At 43.6% G+C, this 25,809-nt stretch overlaps 1 protein-coding gene across 1 annotated transcript in view; it reads right to left on the reverse strand.

Annotated features, from left to right (window-relative positions):
• SYN1 (synapsin I) overlaps positions 1-25,809 on the reverse strand; it is a gene marked incomplete at both ends in the record, with an annotated part of 102,408 nt that overhangs the window by 69,340 nt on the left and 7,259 nt on the right. The gene's annotated exons all lie outside the window — the stretch shown is intronic.

The following is a 25,809-nucleotide window of genomic DNA, read 5'->3' on the forward strand; positions in this document are numbered from 1 at the left end:
AGTATTACACAAACACACACAAATTAGGACAGAAATCTCTCGGAAGCTTCTTGTCGACAATGGGAAAGACCACTAAGAAGGCAAACCATTCCCTTCTATCTCTCCTTTTATGATATTCTTTTTTCCATCCTTTCCTCCCTGTCCATCAAGTTGCTAAGAAAAGAAATAATTCACTCCTGCCAAGGGCTGAAATAGACACTTTCTCTGAGCTTTTGAAGCTATGTCAAGGCTGCCAAAGTTTGCATTAATTATCAGCTGGACAACTGAATTGAGTGTTTCTTCCCAGACAAAGCTCACTGGACTTCACAAGAGCCCGCTATTCAATGGAAACTCTGTGGGACAATTCCTACAATGAGCTGTGATTAATGCACAATTTATGAATTAAGTTTTACTTAATGCAGCTATCAAAGGCAAGTCCCGTACCTCACCTTCATGGACCGGCTCACCTAGGCACGCAGCGTTTGCCTGTGACCAATAATAAACATTATCATCCCCTCCACTCCAAATTACATCCAGTTTAACTGCAAAAGCCAAATTAGATTAAGTAAGACCTCCCTCCAATCCAGAAAGCAATTCCAAGATGAAAATACCTGTTCACAAGGGACCTTTCTTCTCCTTGTGACAACTGCCCTCCCCACCCCCCACTGCATCTGGTGAGTTGGCTCCATGCTGAGAGGCCCTAACTAAATACATCAAAACTCTTCCAACAGACACTTCTAACATAAGCTTTTAGGACTGGCTAGGGCTTTTATGGTTCAACTGTAAAATCACTAAGTAGGTAAGTTTAGTCACGACATTCCTAACTGAACACATGATTTGAGAGACTGAGCATTTTCCTTGACTGGGCAAAACAACAGTGTCCCCTAAGTGTCTGGCTTTCATTTAATTTTCTATAAACCTAAGCCTGTTGCTCTAAAAAAGAGAAAAACAGATGGAAGAAAAAAGCTAATTAGCATCTAAGCAGGAGGCCAACCTGCTCTTCCTCTCTCAGATAATTCTCTCTACAAAGAACTCTCACTAACATCTGAAAATCACTGGCATAAGCTGCAGGGATACTAATTTTAAAAATCGCTGCCAAATCCTTTCCATAGCAGTTCCCCTCTGAAAGATATTTGGGACAGAGTGCCATCAGTCAGACTGATGTTCCTCAGATACTCTTTAATATTGCCAGCTGGAGAATTCTTAATGCTTCATTATCCCCCATGTTAATTAATGAAAAATGCATTAACGCCACCGTATTATCGCTGCTAAATAATGCCAATAATTATAGAATGACACAAATTAATGACATGTAGTTTCATGTCTTGATTTGTGTGAATCAACATGTAGGAATGATGCAACACATGAGACCCACTCAGAGCAGGCTAAGGAGGCAGCAAATAAAGATTTATTTGTTTATTCAGCATGTGACACGTACCAGAATGAAGACTTGAAAGAAAACAAAAGCTCGCATTTCTCACAAGATGGTTTCTAAATTGGCCAATAGTTTCCATGTAGAAAGTACCAGGAGGTATGAGAAACACACAAAAATGGGACGAGCCAAGTATTCATGGAATTGTGATCTTTTGGAACTTGGGTGCAATATATGGTGATCCTCCCATCTGAATTCTTGGGTCACACACAGGTTTAGCACCTCTTCACTGCTCACCAAAATAGCCTGACTTTTTTAAGGATTCCAATTAGGAGGGAGGGAGGGAGGGAGGGAGGGAGGGAGGGAGGGAAGAAAGAAAGAAAGAAAGAAAGAAAGAAAGAAAGAAAGAAAGAAAGAAAGAAAGAAAGAAAGAAAGAAAGAAAGAAAGAAAGAAGAAAGAAAGAAAGAACCATTGTTTTAAGATATCCATGTGACTCTTAAAAGAACAACAGCCTGGGAAAAAAAACCACGGCTAGCTTAATGAATACAGGAGAGGCATTACAATGGCTAGCTTAATGAACAGAGGAGGCATTGAAATGGCACCAATGGTCAGAAGCTCTTCTTCCAAGTCATTTTCAAAGAATGCCCAGCCCTAAAAAAATCAATGTAGTCACTCTACCTAAACTAGTTAGTACCTGTTTGGCCAAGACACTGCGGTTCAGTACATCTTCAGAGAAAAGTAGAAGAGATGACTTCTGCTTGTATATTATTAGGAAGTCCCTTCCTGTCTCTTCTGTTTTTCTGAGCACCACCGTCAGTTGGGTGGAGAAAGTACCGTAAGTTAAAGCCACTCTCTTTCAGGATAATGATTAGGGCTTTAGCCAATCAAATAAAGGTAAAGATAAATATTTCTCTTGTACAGTTGAGTCCGACTCTAGGGGATGGTGCTCATCTCTGTTTCTTAGCTGAGGGAGCCAGCATTTTCTGCACACATTTCCATGGACATGTGGCGAGTATGACTATGCACCAAGACACACTGAACACTGCTGCCTTCCCACCAAAGTGGTACCTATTTATCTACTTGCATTTGCACGCTTTCGAACTGCTTGGTGGGCAAGAGCTGGGGCTAGTAATGGGAGCTCACCCCATCACATGGCGATTGGGTCTCAAACCTGGGCTGTTCCATGTTTACTATCTTGGGTCTAACCAACAAATCAGAATTCCTCAAGGAGAATGGTAAAAGGCACAAACCGAGTTTCACCAGAAAAAAACCTTTTTGGTTTGGGCTGGGAAAAACAACTGAATTCCATCTACTTAGACATCTGTCTTGAAGCTACTTTAGGGACATAGTCGTGCCAAATTATGAGTTTGTCCCACCCAAGCAGGCAATACATAACTATCAGCTGCTAGACCACCTTAATCTAGAATTCTGGGAAGGGGAAAGGGAGCAAGGACCGTTGCCTTCCCTTATTTTTCCTGCTTTTCTCTTTTCTCAAGCAAACTTATTTTACATTTAAACATCTGGCTTTATCATTTGGAAAGGGATTTTCTAATTAAAATAAAAAAACTGTAACTCCCTGATTGTTGTCTTTAGATTCCCCCCATCCTGTTTACCGCCCCTTCCTAAGGTAGCATTAAAATAATCTTAAAACATGGGAAAAACCTTCCCTTCCCTAAAGACAGCCTTGCCATTTAATCTAGTGTTCTGGCTTCGTTGAAAACTGCTGGCTGCGAGTTTCACAAGCGAAGAAAAACACCAAGGGGGGAATTCCATTCCCTGCTGTTTGTCCCAATGCCAGGCCAAACTAGGTGCCAGCATTCATGAAAATCATTACTCCTTGTGCAAGAAGCTTTTTTCCTACCTCAATCTTAGCAGTAACCAAATTCCATAAGGAATTTAGAGAGGGGGAGGGGAAGAAGTGGAGGTCAGTGGCTGGGTCTCTTAAAAAAAAAAGTCCTCCCCCAGCTTGTTTCCAGCAGCACAAACCACTCCTTCTCTTGCATTTTATCAACTAGCAAACAGAGGGACCACTATAAGAAAACGTCTAATTTCTTTTGCCCAATGTCCTCTAAGCCAGTGTTTTATAATCAGAGGTGCGTGTATATCTAGCAGTACCTGGAGTCTAGGTGAGATGCAAGCAGACCCAACCAACTGCAGCAAAATGAAAGGTAAGAGCTTCCGACGGAGGCATTTCATACTGCGGGGGGAGGGGGGGAGAGATTCTTAAGATGTCCCTGCTGCAAAAGAAAAGTAAATTACAGAATCAGAACCACTGTGAACTCCAGGGAACGCATGGCCAAACTGAACATAACCAGTCACACAAAGAACAGCTGCTGCTCTGCAGTAGAGATGGGGAGCCTTGGCTGTAATAGCCAACAGCAGGGAGTGACCCATTTCAGATACTACATTTCCCTGGATCTGCCTTGGCGGGCATCTATCTGTGATTTTTAATGCTGCTTCCTAGGGTATTCTCAATTGTCCTGGTCCGAAAGCTGTGTTCCTGCCCAGCCAGCAGGCCAACATAATGAACCAGTGCTCACTTCTTGCCAGGCTGCTCAAGAATAAGCAGGCCCTTGCCTGGAAACTCTACTGCCCGTTAAGAGCATGCCTTTCTCTGCCCAGACAGTGAGCACCAAGGGCACCTGTATCTCTTTCACAGCCACAATTGATGGTCCGTCATATGGGCTGTCTTTGTACTGCTTCAGGCAGTCCTGAGGTCTGGAGCATCCAGGGCCTCCTTTTGTGGTCTTTCTGTGCCAACATTGGACTGCAGAGAGATCTTAGGATAAAGCATGCTCTTTAAGTTTATATTTATCACAACAGATAAATATGATAGCAAAGTGGCTATTATAGTAAAGTGGCTATAATATATATATACATATATATATATATATGTCTTTTTGGAGGGAGACAGCTTTTTCCTTCTATTATAATTGTACCATAGAATATATAAGATAAGGTAAAGGTAAAGGTTCCCCCGCACATGTGTGCTAATCGTTTCCGACTCTAGGGGCCGGTGCTCATCTCCGTTTCAAAGCCGAAGAGCCAGCGCTTGTCCGAGGACGTCTCCGCGGTCATGTGGTCGGCATGACTAGACGCCAAAGGCACACAGAACACTGTTACCTTCCCACTGTAGTGGTCCCTATTTTTCTACTTGCATTTTTACGTGCTTTCGAACTGCTAGGTTGGCAGAAGCTGGGACGAGTAACAGGCGCTCACTCTGTTACGCGGCACTCGGGATTCGACCCGCCAAACTGCCGACCTTCTGATCGACAAGCTCAGCATCCTAACCCACTGAGCCACCGCGTCCCTAATATATAAGATATAAATGATTAAAAGCTACCCTCTAGTCCAGAGGTAGGCAACCTTGGCTCTTTTATGACTCGTGGACTTCAACTCCCAGAATTCCTGAGCCAGCATGGCTCAGCATGGAAACCTCTCCCTTTCCCCTCAGCATGGCTGGCTCAGGAATTCTGGGAGTTGAAGTCCACGAGTCATAAAAGAGCCAAGGTTGCCTACCCCTGCTCTAGTCTAACAGCTATGCCAGTCTTTGTAAAATGGTGCCCTCTAGTGTCACAAACTGGACTTAACGAGGAGTAAGTCAAAACAGGCAGATTTTAGCACTTTGCTTCCTGTTCTATCAAGTCGAGACATAGTACCAATGATTCTCAAACTTGGCACCTTTAAGCTATATGGACCTCAACTTCCAGAATTCCCCAGCGACAATACTGGCAGCAATACCAAGGTTGAAAAGCATTGCATAGTACAGAAAAGCAACTTCACAAGCTGTTCCTCCATTTGCCAAACCTCAGCAGAGACGGCAGCAGACAGAAAGGAGACCAAATGGGCTCAAAGATTCAAACCACTGAATACAAGGCTGATAGCTGCGAGAAAAACGCCAGACCAGGGCAAGCAGCAAGTCACAGGCTCAAGCCATACAGTGCAACACAGCCTAGGATTTTCTAAATTTTCCCCAAGGAGGGATATGTCTGGCTGCTTTCTGATGTATAAAATCTATGGCATAAATATTTCATTATTTCCCACTTAAAAATGGTAAGACAATGATGGCTTTCAGCAGGAAACTGCAGAACTATGCCAGCATGTCAGAACTGGCTAAACATGAGGGTCAAGACTATTGCATATGACCCACATACCATAAACTGCTCATTTTGCCATAAAAATAGTACTTAACTTTATCTATTTTTGTTCGTTTGATTGATTGATATTCCACCTTTGTTTTTATAACTAATTCAAGACAGTGAACACATATAGTACTCCTTCCTCCTATTTTCCTCACAAAAACAACCCTGTAAGGCAGAAGGGGGGGGGGAAACTACGGCTCCTTTATGATTTGCAGACTTCCAAATCTCAGAATTCCCATGCCGGCTCAGGAATTCTGGGAGTTGAAGTCCACGATTCATAAGAGAGCCAAGGTTGCCTACCCCTGCACTAGACCAAAGTGGCCGTCCACATTCGAAACAAATAGCTTTGAAATCTGCACACATATTTCAGACATGTGTAGTTATAATATCAATAAATACTGGACCATCTCCAGACCAGAATCTCCAGATTCTCCACTAGTAGATTCTTTACTTTCTGACATATAAAGGAGGGGAATCCAGAATTGACAAACCCACCATTCTCCATTACAAATCACCTCCTGTTTTTCCTGTCAGGAGCTCTTCTAACCTGATTATTCTGGTACTACAGACAAAACAAGAGAGGGGTTTTCACTGCCAAGAGTGAGCCCTGTAATCTACCAAACATAAATAAAGAGGCCTGCCATGCTCCCGCCAGAGGACACTGCACCATTCTTCCCCCAAAAGGAAACAGACTGCTCTTGCTCAACTACAACTCCCAGGAGCACCAGCCAATACGCAGCGCTTTGAGGCATGTAGATCCGTAGGCTTTACTGGGAATTTTCCCCGGGAGGCTTGAATCCCATTCTTGTTTGTTTGTTGTTGTTTTTTTTAAAAAAGGGTGACTCCAGATTTTTAAAAGCGTCTTCTTCCATCGAGCCCAGCCCGATGTTTCCTTGGCAATCTCTTTGCACCTGAGTTCCTAGGATGTTTCTCGACCTATTGCCGTGATGGTCTCCCATACTATTAACCTCATCCCATTTCGCTTCGCAGCCCACTCGCGGGCGACCAGCTGCTGAGCATCCTATCACCGAGCTCCCAAAATTAAAGCTTCACACACACACACCCTTCTCCCTATGCCAAACGTAGACTTCCTGAAAATATAGCGGAAAAAATGTTGCGCCCCCTGCAAAGAATGAAATTCCAGCCATCTAAATCACGATCGCCTTTACCACTTGGGACAAGGATTAGCGTGCAGTAGTACCACCAAACCTCTCACTGCGGATCTGCGTCGCCCCTTTAGGACAGGGCACTTACCCCTCTCCCAGTAGCCCCTCCCAATCCCGAATAGCTCTCTTTCCCCCCCCATCCTCTCTCACTCTCTCTCTCTCCCCCCTCCCCCATTTCCGTAACGGATTGGGAGCATCGCGGAGACGCCCCCACAGCTTTCTGACTCACTAGGATTAGTCGGACCGGCTTCAGGTGGGGAGAGGGGGGGGGAGAGAGAAAATAACTGCTTTAGCCATGCGACAAATTTGGAGGAGGGGAGCTGCTGGCCGCAAGATGCTGTAGGGTGTGTTGATTCTTCCCCACGCGCGGAGCAAGTCCGCAGCCCACTCGAGCTAGTCTGAAATCTACCAAGCTAATCAAGCCCGAGAGCAACTGATGGGGATTCCCAAGTGAACACTCTTGCTTTGCGGTGCGCGGGATCCCGACGCGCAGATGCCGCTTTGGCGCAAAGCTCTGCACCCTTCGCTTGGAGCTCAGGCTCCGATTGCTGCATTGCTAAACCCAGATCTTAGGGGCCGCCAAAGGGGCCACCTTTCCCAAGCGGACTCGGTCCCTATTTTGCTTCTCTGACACCCTATTGTAAAGCCCCTCCTGCAGCCGTGCAGGATCACAACTCCCATAATCCGCAATCAGATGGGCCAAAGGGAATTAGATTATTCCCAAACTGCCGGAAGGCGCTAAACTGGAAAAAGCTGCCTCCGATGCAAGGCAGAGCAGCTGTCATGGCTAAATATAGCGATATTCCCTGTTCGCAGTTATCTCTGCAGCAGCAACTGCGTTTCTAAAGCCGTTCTCTTGTTTTTCCCTAGATAATATCCTGGTCAACTACCAACTTTACAATCTACCGTACAGTGATCCTTCTAGAATTTGCAGCCTGTCTCTAAAATACTGCTCCAGAAACTGCTACCACCATTTGTCCCGAGATGTCCATTTGCATTCTCCTTTTTAACTGCAAGAACAGCTAAATCAAGGAGGCATGCGTTCCCATTCTCTGCCTGCAACAAAACTGCACAATCCTTTTGCATGCACTACATTAAAAAAACTTCCCCCGGTTTGTGCAAATCCAAACTACATTTCGGTTTTTAACCTGCAAAGACAGTCCTGGCTATTTATATGTTAAATAGCAGGTTCTTTGGTGCAGGAATGAAGCCGCAGAACAGAATACAGGATAATTCATTGTTTATTTCGTGCTGGAACTGTACTGGGGAAATGTCTGCAACTAGCTGCAATATATAGTCTAGCCCCTAGGCGGCAGCCAATAGGTTTGAATCAACCATTGCCGACTAAAGATAGCCAATTGCAGCACAGGAGACTTGTAGTCTGGGTTGCTGGAGAGCCATTAGCTGCTTCAGCAACCCATGTGGTGTTTCACAAGAGCCCAGTCCATAACACCCCTCCCCTCTTAGATCAGACTATAATAACACCACTTAGTCTCAACAATTGTCAAGACTCATTATCCAAACACACTAAAGTAAAGTGAAAATAATAAAAAAACAATGTAGGTTACAATGAGATTAAACAACGCCTCAATGAACAGGCTTCACAATTTGCACTATTAGACAGTTACAATATAGCACTAGTTTCTGTAGTATAGTGGCAACAGGATTTACAACAATCTATAGCTCTTTATTTTACAATGTAATCTGCAAGATATGAAGGAGGCTTGTGTGCCCTAGAGGAACGTCTCAGAGTTCCCATCACTTTGTGGTTAACAGCTTACCCAGTGGGCTGGGTAGACTTGTGTCCCTTGGTGCTCCTGAGTCAAGGGGATTCGATGCACTCTGGCTGGCCTCTCCAGGTTGGCACACCCCAGAGTCAGACTGTTCGGCAGAGTAGGCACAGCGGTTGCTGAAGTTCTGTTGGCTTGCTCCTTCAAGGGGTCCATGCTGCACTCCAGAGCTTCCCAGTTCTCCCTCTGGTTCCACCTCAGTTAAGAAGGAAAAGTCCTGGTAGTCTATGTGAGGGCTGGCTTGGCCACAAGTTTGAGGACCTTGGGAGGGACTTATGATGCAGCCCTCGCTTAGTGGCCATTCTGGAAACCGTTTCCTGAGCTGATCAATGTGTCGTCTGACAACTCGCCCTCCCTCCAACCCCACTTCATAAGATAGGGGTCCGGATGCCTTGGTAATTTGACCAGAAACCCACAGATTCCCATGACCATAGTTCCTGGACCTAACCCAATCGCCCATGTGCAGCCCCCTTGGGGCTTTTGGTCGAGAGGCTTCTGCTGCCACTCTATCTGGATGCAACCTGTCCAGTTTAGTGATCAAACGCCTCCCCCAATGTAGTTCTGCAGGACTTTTGCCTGTAGCAGTGCAGGGCGTAGAATGCTGGCAGAGTAAAATGCCAATTTGTGATGCCAGTCACCTGTAACAATGCGCTTGAGTGCTTCCTTCGTTGTCCTCACCATGCGTTCAGCTTGACCATTAGAAGATGGATGAAAAGGCGCAGACGTTGCATGTCTGATGAGATTAGCTCTAAGAAAGGCCTGAAATTCAGCAGCAGTAAATTGGGCCCCATTGTCTGAAACTAAGACATCTGGCAACCCATGTGTTGCAAAGAGTTTTCTCAGCACCTGGATGGTCCTAGCAGTAGTCATGTTAGGAACTGGAATTACTTCCAGCCACTACTATAAGGAAGAGCTGCCCTTGAAAGGGCCCAGTGTAGGCTATGTGAAACCTAGACCAGGGAGTGTGCGTTTCCTCCCACCTGTGAACAGAAGCCTGTGGCATTTCAGGCCTAGATTGCTGGCATGTATAACAACCATGGACTTGAGCCTCAATGGCCTTATCGAGGCCAGGCCACCAGAGGTAGTTTCTAGCTAAAGCTTTCATTCTGACAATGCCTGGATGGCCTTCATGTAATGATTGTAAAACCCTGTCTCTTAGGGAAGTGGGAATTATGTTTCCCCATAAAATGCACCCTTTATGTGCAGATAACTCATGCCTCCTGACAAAATAGCTTTGAAATTCTGAGCCTGGACTTTTTTCCTACCAGCCCGTGTATACCCATGACAACACTCTACTAAATATTTTATCTGTGGCAGTTTCAGCAGCAATGTCCCCTGCATGGAGGGGGAACTCAGGTATGTCCTGTATGGACAATATTCTAGCAGCAGGAGCCAGATCTGGATCCATTAGTGGCAGTGGTAGTCTGCTGAGGCCATCAGCATGGCCCATTTCCTTGCCCGGTTTGTGAATTAATTTAAAATTGTATGCAGATAGGAAAATAGACCATCTCGACATTCTTGGAGATAATATGTGGGGGGGTTTGTTTGTCCGTTGTAAAAAGTCCCAACAGAGGTTTGTGGTCAGTGTAGACCGTGAAATCCCTGCCATATAAATAGTCATGGAATTATTTTATTCCAGCAACGATGGCTAGGGCCTCTTTGTCAATCTGAGCATAGTTGCGCTCAGCAGAGGACAATGTCCTTGAGTAAAATGCTATAGGAACCTGTTTCCCATTTTTTTCTATGTGACTTAAAACTGCCCCCACCCCATAGGGAGATGCATCACATGCAAGACAAATGCGAATTTCCCCGTTGGCTTTAAAAGTGGGGTGACTATAGGAGTTTCCCACTCGCCACCATCAACAGGCTGTAACACGCCCTGTTCTACCAGCTTATCAATTTCGGAATCAATTTTATGTTTTAAGGCAAAGGGGACCCTACGAGGCTTAACCCTGATTGGAACTACATTGGGATCATTAAATGAGATAGGTGGGCCTGTGTATGTTCCAAGGGTTGAATCAAAAACATTCGCGTATTCCTCTTACACTGACGCAATCTGAATACCTAAGACATCAAACTAATCAAGTCCAATGACTCATTCTCTCGCCCCCTACTACTATTACATCCAGGTGCCCCCAAAACCCTTTAAAGTTTACCAACAAGGTGGCTTCTCCCTTAACTTTAATGTGAGCATTTTGAAAATCTGTTAGGATTATCTCTGAGGGTCTTAGTTTGGCCCAATTGTTACTGCGCCTACATACAAAGTTAAAAGTGTCTTGAGAAATGATTGAGACTGCAGAGCCAGAGTCCAATTCCATCTTACATCCTTGTAGCTCTACCATGAGCTTAAGTTTGGGTTTGAGGGGGCGTCGAGCCCCTGTGCGGCATATGCTTCTACGGCTTCTGAAAAATCGCACACTAACTGGACCCTGGGCCCCAGTACCTTTCCTAGTCGGTTCTTCTGACTGGTGTTTGGGTGGCCGGTCTCTGCAAACCACCGCAATGTGGCATGTCCTTCTGCAAGCTCTACATGTGGCTGAACGAAATATGCAATTGGTGCGAAAATGGTTGCCGCCACACCCCTTACATCTCGGTAAGAGAACTGCTTTGTAATTGTTATCTCGCGTTGTGGTGTGGCACGTTGGGTTGCTTTTGGAGTTGATTGATTTCAGGTTCTTCTTCCTCAGAGAGTTCTTCGGTGCATTTGGCGTCCTCATGGTGGACCGTTTCTTCGAATTTTGTCGATTTGGCAGGCTGTACAGTTTGAACGGCACCCCCGGCAGCTTCGTTGGCCATCACTTTGTCTCGTGCTTCAGAAAACGTTAAATTTGGCCTAGCAGTCTCTGCTGAAGTGTTCTGTCCCGTACGCCGCAGACGAGCCGGTCTCATAGTCACTCTTCTAAATTTGAAAATTTGCATAGGTGTGTGGCCTGCCTTAGGCTCACTATGAACTCCGATGCTGACTCCCTGGGAAGCTGCACTCTTTGGTCGAACTTGAACCGCCAAGCCATCTCAGACATCTTGGGCTGGAAGTGCCTGGTTAGCCTCTTTTTGAGATCTGCATAAGAGACCGCTTTGATTGGTGTCGGTGTGAAAAGGTTCTCGGCTAAATCAAGGGCAGCTGGGCCGCACACACAGAGTAGCATTGCGACCTTCAGTTCTTCCATGTCTGATTGGCTTTGAGGTAGTTTTCTACTTGCGATAGATAGGATGGCCATTCCTCCAGGTGTTTCACGTCGAATTCTCACAGTTTGCCAACCTTCGGCATTCTTTCTTGTTAGTTCCTGCATTCTTCCGGATCCTGCTTCAGGCTCAGGGAATGAGTCTGTTGCTAGCCGACCTTGAAAGAGGGGGGGAAAATGCCTCTTCCCTCCGGCATGTGCTGCCTTTCCCTCGAAGACTTCAGCTCTTTATTTGGTGAAGCAGGATCCCACCTTCGTCACCACTGTTAAATAGCAGGTTCTTTGGTGCAGGAATGAAGACATGGAACAGAGTACAGGATAATTCATTGTTTATTTCGTGCTGGAACGGTACTGAGGAAATGTCTGCAACTAGCCGCAATATATAGTCTAGCCCCTAGGCGGCAGCCAATAGGTTTGAATCAACCATTGCCGCCTGGAGATAGCCAATTGCAGCACAGGAGACTTGTAGTCTGGGTTGCTGGAGAGCCGTTAGCTGCTTCAGCAACCCATGTGGTGTTTCACAAGAGCCCAGTACATAACATTATATATTTGCCATCTATTGCATATCATGTCATTCACTTGCGACCTTTACACAAGACGCTGAAATCTTTCCAATTTCTGCAGGATCTGCTGCAGCACTTTTGTGTAGTCTGCACTTCTGTGCTCTGCAAAATATTGCACAGTGCTGAGCCACTGTGAACAGAAGCCATCCTGTTTTCCACTGAAAGGTAAAGTCTCAAGTGGATCCACAGCTATATGCTGTAGTTTACGTGTTCAGTCCTAGTGCACCATTTAACCATTAACCTTCCTCCTGCCTGACATTCAGAGTTGAGAGGCTGCTTTTATGCTTCTTGCCAATTAGGTTTCAATCCTTGCAATGTATTATTGTGTAGCTCTTCTTTCTGGGTCTTTTTAAACATACAGGCTTTTGAGTCTGAACACTTGAAGGATCCTTTGCCTTCCCCACCCTACTGAAGAGTTGTTGCATACGGGCAAAGTAGTCCCCTGAGAAAAATGGATTTTGTAATCTTTTAAGCACAATAAAAAGTAAAGGAAGATGCCCGATCTTTTCCTTATTTTTTTTTCTTTTACCTACTTCTCAATATCGTCTCCGTTGGGGAAAATGGGAGGAGGAAATGCTATGTATCCACCCTTGAGCTTTTGAAAGAATGGTAAGGTGTAAATTAAATAAATAAGTATACAGTATCATGTTCTGGCAACGGGCCAGAAGAAAGACATTATAACTGAGCCAAGAGAAAAATTACTGGCAGGAATTTGTCGGTGAGTCCTAATTTATGCTGCAGAGCACCGCCCTGCCCATTAACGGGCATCTTTTTCAATGAGAAACATACTCCATGTGAGCTTGCTGTCTTACTGCAATTGCACAGCAAAACTGGAAAACCATTCATAATCCGCCTGGGGAAAGAGACTGAAAAGCAGCGACGGTGACTAAGACACGCACGTTTTAGAACATTATCCTTTAACTTCCATGGCATTGTTGCTTTTCTTCAAAAAAAAAAAAGAAGAAGACTTGAGCTAGGTAAAAACCAGTGGTTTCCGCATTGCAGCTCACTATCTCTGCAGTCCTTGATTGCTACCAAGCTGAAACCCACTGTGTAACAGGGAACTGGGCTGTTTCTGCACTGCTACAGATCTGCGCTTTTGATCGCTTAGACGTGCTCTACTGTGTCTGCCACCCACACAAAGAAGAGTACATTTCGGTGCTCTGCTAATTCCGCACACCCCAGCCAGTCATTCATCCCATAGCCAACGAGGATCATCAGCTTTTCCTGTAAAGATCCTCTGTAACTGAACATTCAGCTTAGTAGCGAGAAGCTATCTTTTTGGTGGGGAAGCATCACTTCTTTCACATTTGCAGTGCTTTTCTGTGGTGCAATGACATCTGTTCCACCATCAACACCAGAGGCTTGGGTTCCCTGCTTTAAGTTTTGCCCCGGAAGTGGGGGATCTAGCTTTCATGAGATTCTAGCAGAAAGAGAGAAGGGGGCAACTGTCAGCTGGTTTGATTCCAATAGGCACAACTAAACTTCTCCCTAAGGTCTGTCTTAGCATCTCATCTTTAGCAGTACTGCCAAGTTCTTTGAGGCTCACGCAGATATATATTCCTCGTAACCCATCATATGGCTCCACATTTATTCCTTTCTGTGCATTTTCCCATTCTAGGGCTGTTGTTGTTGTTTCGCCCTGTAGTGTGCTTTCTTCTTTCACCATCCTGGCAAAGAAAAGAGGAGGAGGAGGACGAGGAGGACCCTAACCCTCCAGAATGCAGAAGCCTGGACCTGAAATGTCTATCAACACCACTGCTGTCTTTCCCAGCAATCAGAAGACGCTGCAGCTATTTCTCCTTGTGTACGTGTGGAGTGATAAGAGGGGAGAAACAACAGCAAACCACAGAATGTTCATGACAACATTTTCCTTTGGACTCCAATTCTGTACATGAGATGGGAGTGGGGCAAAAGAAGATCTAGCTCTAAAGAAAATGTTCTCCCTGCAGTACATACAAATATAGGTTGTGCTAAACTGGGGTGGGGGGAGAATAAAGAGCAGGGGAGTGGCTGCATATGGCGTTGATGTGGTATCCCTTTTATGGTTCTCAGAGACCCCCAAACTGGGTATGAAAAAGGGCCGGTCATAGTTTTTGATTGTTAACTATTCTGTAATTAACTGAATCTCTTTTCCTTTATTCAGAAAACAAGGCAGACAAATAATTCCTGAACAGAAGAGAAATTTTAAGAGTCAGAGAACTGATCTCAAGCATTTTAACTCAAGAATTTGGGTTTTTAAATCAGAAGTCATTAAACAAGCCACAGATAGTAGAGATCACCCTACACACTACGCATAAATAATGGTCATTATAATTGTTATATTAAAGTATATTAATACTTCAACAGGAGTGGAAATTATTATAAAATTTTCTAAGTTACAGGGAGCTGTCTGTGAATATAAAGAAATAACTTATTGTTAAAAAAACAATTTATAAACTCGAATGGGATAGAGTGAACAATATTTTGATATTTTTTTTAGTTAGAAACTATTTCTGTATATGTTAGGAAAATTGTATGCTGTCACCACAAGTTAAGGCATCTCTACTAGAACTGCACGTTCTTCTAAAATGTTTTGGAATAAGTGTTTTTGAATGCACATGAGTGCCTCCTTCAAGCAGCCACATATATTTCAAGGTTCTGGGTGAGTTTCTGAAAGACATGGCTTATGTCATGAGTTGCATTAAACCAGTAGCATTTTTCCCCCAGACTAATTGTAAGACTGAAAAAAAGACCTGGCTGTTTTAAAGAGATTTCTGTTCCTGTGTGTCCCAACCTCTTCCAACTTTTCAAAGAATCTGCAGCTCTAGTCTTAACCTCTCCTCCATGCTTAAAGTACTGTAAAAATTATAAAAATCAGGGTTTCCGTTTGAGTTTACAGGGTGGCCCTCAACATGTCCTTCATAACCAAACATGGACTTCAGTCCCTAACAGCACCCCATTGTTAAAAGACCTTTTTTACATTGTGCAGAATTTGGTGTGAAGTTTTTCTGTGTTTTCCCATTCAAGAACTTCCCTGCAAATAGCAACTGTAACCAAAGTAATTGAGAAAAAAAAATGGTGTTGATCCTGGAATCACATAACACGCATCAAGCAATCAAGCGACTTGATCATTTTTTAACGTGACCTGCAAGCCTGAAGCAGTCTACAGTATTTTGCAAACCGTGGCTTATGAATTAGCCTAATATGTGAACCTTGCCCCATCGAATTCTAGTCAGTAAGTCCCAGATACTGTAAGTCTGTCATGAGATGGGTCAGGGGATTTCTGCGTGCAGAGGCTTGCTCTTGTGTTAATTCTGGTTGAATTCAAATGTGCCAGCCTCCTACAGCCTGAAGGGCAGCATCTAGAAGCAGCTTTACTGGTTCTGCCAAACGTGCAGGCTTTGCAAAAGGACTCAGTAGCTCCGCATTATTTGTCTGCCCGACAAGCAAGCCACAGACTCCGCAGTGCATCAAGTCTGCACCCGTCTTCTCTGCCTTCGCTGCAGAGAAGACTTCACGTCTCGGGCCATACAGAAGCGAAGTAAACATGTGTCAGGTCCTTTTATATACGTGATCAGGTGCTCTCAAGCGGGTTGACTTTAGTGCTACCTGACACTGTCGCTCAATTGTTCAAATCTCACTAAATCTCTTTGAAATGCAAAGATTAGAGAATAGCAGTAGCACTTATTCTCCTGCTACAAAGCAACAACCTGAGGATTTTTGAAAGGGCTTTTTCAAAACAACAACAACAAAAAGACAGAAGTGCAGGCTAAAGTTTTAGCAACCTGTGTTGTGTCCCTTCTGCTGGGTAAAAAAAATGCTTTTCAAGTACTCCCCAGGAAGAGCTGTGTGAGCTCTTCACAGCAGTATTTTTATAACCTGACACCCTGTGAAACCAAACCATCATGCTTCATCTCCAAGGAGAAAGGTAACAATCAACACATCCTGAATTGCCACACACTGCCTTGACTTGTGCTGCATCAAAGCACCCTCACAGCACCATATCTCTGCACTGGACTTCTGAAAAGAAAGAAAGAACATATCTCTGCATTCTCACAGAACGCACCCTCTCTGGAATTAATTTCATCCAAGGCTCAAACCTGGCATCTTTTTTAACATGCTGATTCCATCTTGACCAAAGCACCTCTGAGCATGCGAAGAGCATGTCACTCTTTGCACACAGCATTTAGAATGAGAAGAGAGGAATATGTTATGAATCAGAAGATGTGGTTGCCTTCCAGGGACACTCTTAAGGCTCAGCATCTCACTGGGTGCTAATGAAAGGCGAGACTAAGGTTAGGATTGTGGGTACACAACCTGCATTTTCAGACCCCCATATGGCCCCTTGCCCTAAGGCTCAGCATGGTCCCCACCGCCTCTCCAAATGTTGCCAGGAAAATATTTATTTACAATCTAATAACTAATACAGTATAATCATTAAATACACCAGGGAGTAATCAGGAATCACATTAGCTGTGTTTAGTTAATTTACTTTTAATTAAACGGGGAAGTAATTAGCTCAAGTGTAGGCTTTTCTTGATCTCATCCACTGCTTGGGCTGAGTTTCCTCTTCAGATGCGCTCCTGGCACCCCAATCAAAGACTATCTAGAGGCCAAAAAATAGGGCATCCCTTTAATGCCACAGGCCGTATCATGCAGTACCCATATCTTACAAAGCGCACACCAGGCTGATTATGTGCCATCAAGTTGTGATCAACTCATAGCAACCCATATAGATAAATTTTCTCCATGGTGATCTGTCCCAAACCTGGCCTTTTCAGATGTTCCAAGGGGGCACTCATTGCCACTGGAACTAAGTCCTGGATGCTGGTCGCTCTCTTTCCTTCCAGATCCAGCCATTCTTTGGCCTCTCTCCAGTTATGAGGGAGAGGTGCAAGGTGATTTTGGAAGCCTTAAAACAGGGGTCTTCAAACTCGGCCCTTTTATGACTCATGGACTTCAACTCCCAGAATTCCTCAGCCAGCATGCCTGGCTGAGAAATTCTGGGAGTTGAAGTCCATGAGTCATAAAAGGGCCGAGTTTGAAGACCTCTGCCTTAAAACCAGCAACAGGTGACATATCTTACCAGAGAAACATCATCTCCTTTGGGACAATTACAGGTAGTCCTCGACTTACAGCCATTCATCTAGTGGCCGTTTGAAGTTATGTCTGAGGACCATATCTCAACGTTGCAACCTTTGTAGCTTCCTGGTGGTCACGGGATTAAAATTTGGATGCTTGGCAACTAGTTAAAATGTATGATGCTTGCAGTGTCCTGCAGTCAGGTGAGATCCCCTTTTGCGGCCTTCTGACAAGCAAAGGCAGTGGAGAAGCCAGGTTGTCACTTAACAATCGTGTGACCAACTTAACAACTGCAGTGAGTCACTTAACAGCTGTGGCAAGAAAGGTCATGAAATGGAGCAAAATTCACTTAACTGTCTTGCTTAGCCACAGAAATTTTGGGCTCAACTGAGGAAGCAGGAGCGAAAGGATGGCTATACACAAGTATCCCTTCGTAATATAATTCTTAAGGGTTGCTCCAGGTGGGATCTCTACTTGGGAGAATACTGCTAAAAATAATCATCTCATTTCAAGGTATTCTTCTTCTGTAAAGTAGAGATCCCAATATTTCCTGAAAGTCTCAGAGATCAGCCCTACAATGTAACCTAACTGTCTTAAGCATTTTCAGACTTAGAATATGCAAAACGTTCATAGACGTACATATTTTCATTACACTTTGCAAAAACCGAGTCTTTCTCTGTAACATGCAGCGATAGTAAAAATCTGAAGATAGCATAAAATGGAGCATACCATTTAATGTTACAAGAGATGATGGATCGTATTTTAAGATTCCTTTAAATAAGTGATGACCAGCAAGTAAATAAGTCAGGAAGATACAGATTCAGCTAGACCTTAACATGCCATTTGCTTTATTTGGAAATAGCCAGTGCTTTTTTTGTAAAAGAAAAAGGTGCCGGAACTCACACATGTCATACAACCCGCCTTGCCTATCCTACAAGGTTCCATCCAAAAAAGGTGCCGGAACTCCGTTCTGAGCGTTCTATGAGAAAAAAAGCCCTGTGAATAGCTGTTTATATGATGTTGTGTTCCAAGATGGCAAACCATCTTCCCCAGCAGCTTGAAGCAGTAATAACTCATGGCTCAGTCAATTCATCCTAAATAAGCTATAAAATACTGTAGGGACAGATCATAGAATAAACTCACATTGTGTTTTGTAAACCATTTTTGGTTGTACGGTACTACATATTACTGAATGAACCACAATGTAATAATCCTAGGTATAGAACTATGCTGTCAGAACTGGAGATACAGAAATCTAGGCTCCTACTAAATATTTATTTATTTATTTATTTATTTATTTATTTATTTATTTATTTATTTATTTATTTATTTATTTATTTATTTATTTATTATTGGGACTTATATGCCGCCCTATCTCCCGAAGGACTCAGGGCGGCTAACAACAATAAAACACAATAATACAAATGTTAAAAAAAGATTAAACTAACAAGCCCCAGTGATAAAATATTAAAAACATTTTTTTAAAAAAACCCTATCGTCAGTCCAGGTCAGCCTTATGGAAAAGAAATGTTTTGAAATGTTTTAACTGCAAAAAAGTAAATAAAAATTGGCACTGCTACCGGTATCTAGTGATCCTCCAGAGTTTCACATTCCAGCTCCAGTAGCATTTGTTATTTGTTCTTCCCTGGTATTTTATATTCACAAATATTGTAAGCCCTGGTGGACTTCTTAATCTGGTAGACTTCTATTGCAATCATTCCTAACCACAAAAGGGCTCAACTCTCAGGAGCTAAGGATTTAAGAGAACCAAAGTCTGTACTTTGGGACAGGTTGGGCTCAAGAAAAATGAGTCTAAACGTCTCAATCCTTCTTACATAGAGTGTATACTTCAGCGCCCAGCTTTAACAGGAGCTACTCGAACCACGCTGTATTTTTGATTGCTTCACTTTTGTGAGTCTCTTAAATATGGGGCACTGTTTCTAGTCATACTACAAGGAGAAGAGAGTAGAGGGACTTTTGACCCACTTCCTTTTAACATTTGGTTTCCTGTCTAGATCTAATCCATTTGCAAAAGGCCTTTCACATTAATTCATCCCCATTTATGAAATTGCAATCGATTTGATTCCAGCGATTGTGGCTGGAGATATGTGTGCATCAGGGGGCGTAGAAGATGCATTGCTATTCAGTGATCCTCTCCTTGCTTTTAATCTCTCCATGGTAGAGTCCACTTTGTTGAACATGCTACTTAATGCACAGCTGCATCAGACATTAGGTTACATCACATGCAAAGGCAACTGTTCCCTGCATCTAGCAATCCTCCCCCAAAGGCCTTATAAATACAGGCAGGCTGGATTAATACCTAAGCAGTAGAATGACTGGACAGGTATTACCAGTTTTTCCTTCTACTGTTCTACACATCTCCTCTACTCCACCCCAAAGTCCAGACAGAAACAAAGTCTACCATAGCCAAACCTTTTAGTTCTTTGTTCTGCTTCTGCAAATGTTCTCCCAGGTTCCACCTCCTGAAACCAAACAAGCACTAGATGTTTTTAAATACAAATCTGGTTGCCTCTCTTAATGGGACTTAATCATAAATTTGGAACAAAGCTAATACATATGCAACCTCACCCCTCTAAAAATTTTGGAACTACAATCCCCAGTCTTGTGAGCTGTAGTAACAGTACATCTGGAGGAAGCAACTGAGGAAGGCTGTTTTAGAAGACTTTCCCAATCCCCCACCAACCATAATGCAGCAGATGATAGTTCCAGCGTAGATAGATAGATAGATAGATAGATAGATAGATAGATAGATAGATAGATAGATAGATAGATAGATGGATGGATGGATGGATGGATGGATGGATGGATGGATGGACGGACAGACAGATGATAGATAGATAGATAGATAGATAGATAGATAGATAGATAGATAGATAGATAGTAATAGATAATGGATAGATGGGTATAATGATAATTCTACCAACCACACATTTTCTCTTTCCTGTGCCACTGCTACCTGTTCTGAGAAATACTCTATTAAGCTCAAAATTGATCCTGACCAAAAAGCTGTGTTCTTCCCTGCCTGCTGCAAACCAATCATAAATCCATCCATCACTGTGACTACACCTGTAGGATTGCAGCCTTTCTAAAGCGCTTGTTGATGCAGTGCTGGACACGAAATAATGTGCACCAGCCAAAAGGCTGCAAGAAATTCCCTCTGGATCAGCTATAGCTGGAATCCCACGGGGATAGGCACTGGAAGCAGCCTTCGGGCCACTAAAATGGAAATAGACTTTTAGACTATCCCACTCAGCCACCCACCCCCCAAAAAGCACCTCCATTAAGAACTTGCAAAGAGGAGGAGATGGGGAATTAGCTCCAAAGATGTCTTAGCCCTGGAGTCTTGGGAGCTTCTGGTCATTTTTTCAGATCAAAAGGATTTCTTCAACATTTCCAGGCTATTGCTTTGGAAGAACAAGGAGTCAATATAGAGAAGTATTGCAATGATTGTGCATGTGAGATCACCTTTGAATATAGCCCTAGTTAGTCTAAAACAGGAGAACAGCCACATATCCAATGCAGAGAGATCCAGCATACCGTATATAGCATAGATGGTGAAAGGAGTGCAAAATAGTTGCCAAAATATCTGACAACATGCAAATGGAAACAGAAACATGCTTGTTATACCTAATTTGCACATTCAGCTACCTTTTCTCTGGCCACCCAGTCCCAGCCTATTATCAAAGGCTCTGCCTGCAGCATTCATTTTGTCTGGAATAGCTTCTCCTGAAGTGATGTAAAAGCCATGGGGGAGAGGCTAGAGTTTGGCACCGCTCTAGGAAGGACTTAGCACAAGTGTCCTACACAATATGTTGTCAGTAGTTCAAAATAGACTCCATACGCAGGTGTTGTGAGAAAAACAGTCTCTGGTGTTTTTTTGTGCACTATTTGCAGGCCAGTGCACTAAAAACAAAAGGCGTTTGTAGGCCTTTTCTGTATTATGTCCGCCTTACTGATCTGAAGGGAGTATCAGCTGAGTAGATACGCATAGGATCGCTTCATTAATGTCAGGCAAGAGAGAATTTGGACAGGGAATGAAATGCTATAAAGCAACCTTTTCTGAGCCTGAACGGGTGTAGCCTCTTCAGTTTGAACCTCAGCAACACAGCCCATGGACTACATTATGGGGCTTTGTGTCCAAAACATCCCGTGGTGACAAGGCCAGGGGAAGCAGCTGCAGAATGACCAAATCTTACAAATGTTCAGCCAAGTGAGAAATTAGAGAGAGAAAAGGTACCATCATTTAACCATGACTGGTGCTCTAAAATGGGGAATGTCTTTAAGAAGCACAGAAAACCAGAAGTATATGCTAAGTACCCTCTGGACTCCCTGTGATACCTTGGACTTGCAGCTTGTCATGAGGCATGAATACAGGTAGTCCTCGACCACAATAGAGCTCCAAATTTTTCGTTGCTAAGTGAAATATTAGCAGCCTTGGTGGAGCAGTGGGCTAATGCCTCCCTAAGTAACACCAGCTGCCTGCAATTAGTGCAGGTTCGCATCCCACCAGGCTCAAGGTTGACTCAGCCTTCCATCCTTCTGAGGTAGGTAAAATGAGGACCCAGATTGTTGGGGGCAATTAAGCTGACTTTGTAATAATGCCGCTTGGGGTGTGTGTGAAAGCCCTAATAAGCAGGCATATACATAGAATGAAGGCTACTGCTAAGCAAATTTGATTTGTGCTTAGATTGTAAGCCACCCTGAGTCTTCGGAGAAGGGCGGGATATAAATGGGATTAAAAATATATATATATATATTTGTTAAGTGAATTTTGCCCCATTTTATGACCTTTTGTGCCACAGCGGTTAAGTGAATCACTGCAGTTGTTAAGTGAATCTGGCTTCCCCATTGACCTTGCTTGTCAGAAAGTCACAAAAGGTGATCACGACCCCGGGACGCTGCAACCGTCATAAATAGGAGTCAGTTGCCAAGCATCCGAATTTGGTTCACGTGACTATGGGGATACTGCAAGGGTCTTAAGTGTGAAAAAATGGTCATAAGCCCCTTTTCCCAGTGCTATTGCAACTTTGAATGGTCACTAAATGAACTGTTGTAAGTTGAGGACTACTTGTACAGCTGCAAGTAGTTAATAAACACTTCCAAGGGGGCCCAATCCTAGCTGGCAAGGGGCTGAAAGAAAAATATCTAGGCATGCTGGGGAAATGCCCACAAAAGTGGGCAACTCTGCCCAGAAGCCAAAGGCCATTCAAAGCAATGACTTTTGAATCCTTCAGCAGAGCCAGGGATAAAGCATAATGAGAAGTGGTATCCCAACTATGTGCACCTTGCCTTTTAGACAAGAATCAGAGGGGGTTGGGGTGGGCAAACGGGATCAGCTGGTTCAAGCAAAGCCTGAAAGGATAATATGCTAGGGAAGGGATGACAAGGCCTACAAGGCAGCCTTTTGATCATCCCTTAGTCAGGATTACATACCAAGGAGAGACAGCAGGGGAGCAAAGGCACAATTTCCTCTCCTCAGGGCTGTGCGGCCTGCAAGCCATTGACACCCTCCATCTTGGCCTGCTGGGAAACAACCACCTCTGCATCCTAACATATCTGTCCCCAGCAGGGATCCGGTGAGAAGTGCCAGGAGTTCTGCTCCCTGTGGCTCAATCCTCCTAAAGCACCAGCTTCTTTGCGGAGGAGCCTCCCCTTTCCCAGCAAGCAGTCAGGTGGGAACAGCATGCCAAGGGGACATATTCAAGGTTCTGGTAATGGTTTTTAAGTCCCTACATGGCATGGGTCCGGAGTACCTCAGGGACCACCTGCTGCCGGCGTCAACTTCCCTTCGCCCTGTGCGTTCCCACAGAGAGGGCCTCCTCAGGGTGCCTCCAGTCAGAGAATGTCGGCTGGTGGCCCCCAGGGGGAGGGCCTTCTCTGTGGGCGCTCCGGCTTTATGGAACCAGCTGCCGGTCGAGCTCCGGATGGCACCGGACCTTCGCTCCTTCCGACGCGATCTGAAGACCCATTTATTTGAACAAGCTGGCCTGGCCTGATGGGGGATGTTAGGTTTTTAATGGGGTTTTTTATATTGTTATTGTCTTTATCTGGGCTATTATTTAATCCTTTTTAATTTTTGTGTTCTCTATTTATATGTGCCCTGTTCACCGCCCTGAGTCCTTCGGGAGAAGGGCGGTATATAAATATAATAAAATAAAATAAAATAAATATTGAGTAAAACCTTGGAATGGCGTGACAGTTCCCTTTTCTCCTCTCAGCTGTCCTCTGCTCCAAGCAAACCATGTCCCTTCGAAAGGGAATCCCTTTTGTAGTCTGTCATCTGCAATCTAACCAGTGCAAGCTGAGTGCAAGCTTTTGATGGCTTCCACTGGCTAGAAACCTGGGAATGCATCTGGGAACATCTGGATCAGTCGGGCACATGCCAGCCTCAGAGACCTAAGAACCTCATATAAGAAAAGGCCACATCGCGAAAGTGCATTCTATTACTTTACCAAGGACCTTTTAATGAAGTATTTTTACAGTCATCCCCATCCCAATTTAACACAATGTTTTGAATTAATGCAGCATGTTGTTAGAACTGATTGAGAACATTAGAATATTAGGTACGCTTAGTCTAAAGCTCCATCTAGACCAATATCTTTTTCTCCCAATAGCAGCCTACAATATTATTTGGGGAGCCTCAAAAGCAGGATGCAAAGGCAATAAATCACCTTTGGGTTGTTGTTTTTTTGTAAATATACTGTGAACCTAGCAGCAGAAAATTCTGACACAGGGGTTCCATTTCACCATATCTCATTGATGGAGCTGCCTTTGGCTTCATCCTCTTATGAAAATCTATCCCAGCTAAATCTCATTATTCCACTTTTGAGAGGGTTAAGAAAAATTAGGGCTGTGTCATTTGATTCCAGTGAAGGAGATAGAGGCACAAACATAGCACACGTCTGCAACTCTTCAAAGCAGCTGTGTGTTTCCTAAGATTACGTGGTAGTGCTCCAAAGAAGCTTTTTCAAATTATTTCCAAAGCACTGCCAAGTCATTAAAAAATATGACAAAAATCAGTTAACTATCAGACATTGGTGTCACTATGGAGAGAGAAGAAAAGAGAAAATCTCACTAAAACTGAACTCAACTTCTAGTTACTATGTGGACATGTCCATTTAGGGGGTTTTGGCAATAGTATAGAAGTGGTTTACCATTGCTTTTTCCAAGACTTTTTTAAAAAAAAAAACTTTTCAAACTAATTTACAGACCTGGTTCTCCTTTTCTAGTATAACCCAGGTCCAACACCACTTAATTTTTTTAAAAAAAAATCATCCATACATAGCTAAGTGTTGCAACTTGCTATTTTTTTTTACAAATCCATATAGCTTACTGTAACTATCTGAAGTATAGCAGCACTTTCTGGGATTCACACATGCTAGAAAAATCATATCTTGTAAATCATCAGATAATCTGTCCTACATATATGTTTGTGTTTTTCCATCTCCCATCTCACAGACCTCATACAAAGATGCTTCCTCTGATGTTGGTGGGAGGGGGGGGGGAAGGGATGGACTTCATATCTCAAGAACTTTCCTTCAGTCACCCAGGACCTGGCATCTCTCTGCTCAGATTGTCTGGATGGCAGTTGGCATGCCAAGCACAGGGTATGCTTGGATGGCAAAGCTTTGGATCTTGAACTAACTAAAAACATAAGGTGCAGGGGTGGAACTAAAGAAAAAGTAGGGGGGGTCTATATCATAGTGAGATTAAAGAGGAGGATAATTATGTAGAGCAGTGTACATTGCCCCTCAGATACATACATATCTCAAAGCACAATTACTGAAATTAAATTTATTGCAGTTTTATAGATGGGTATATGTCAACATGGAAGGAGCACTGTAAAGAATTAGATCTAGATAGGAAAGCCAAAATGTTAAGTGCAGTTGGCTAAATCTCCCCCCTCCCCCTTTGTCCTCTCCATCTGTTACAATCAGGAAGGGTGTTCCACCTTTAAGAGACTTGTTAAAAAGACATTGAGGTTTGAGTGGCTCCAGTTAAAAACCAAGATTTTCTTGCCCAACTTTGACCAGACTCTTTACTCAATTGATGTGCAACTGTAATATTTGTGCTATTTCTTCTTGAGCCCAAGATAGTGCTATCCAAGTGTAGCTCAGTTCCCAAGATCTTTCTGACTAAGAATGATTGCAGTGGAAGTCTACCATATCTTGAGGCCACCAGATTGGGCTAAAGTCCACTGTTGGTCTACAATATTAGTGAGTATAAAGTACCAAGGAAGGACCTACACATCAGCCAATGAGGAAAACAAATGTTGAGACCATCGGATCTGGATTGGAAAAAATCTAAATGACCACTCCACGGTACCAGATGCCAGCAGCAACTTCAATGTTTTTTTTCAAAATTTATTTGTATTAGATTTTTTTATATACAATAAAAATATAAAGAATCAAAGGAAAAAGAAGAAAGAAGAAAATAAAGACTTGCACCCTTCTTACTATTGAGTGGTTATCAACATACGGTACTCTTCCCCCCAGCCTCTTTTGTTTTAAACTGTTATTTATCTTTTAT

The sequence above is a fragment of the Vipera berus genome (assembly GCF_964194415.1).
Source record: "Vipera berus genome assembly, chromosome: 2".
Taxonomy (NCBI): domain Eukaryota; kingdom Metazoa; phylum Chordata; class Lepidosauria; order Squamata; family Viperidae; genus Vipera; species Vipera berus.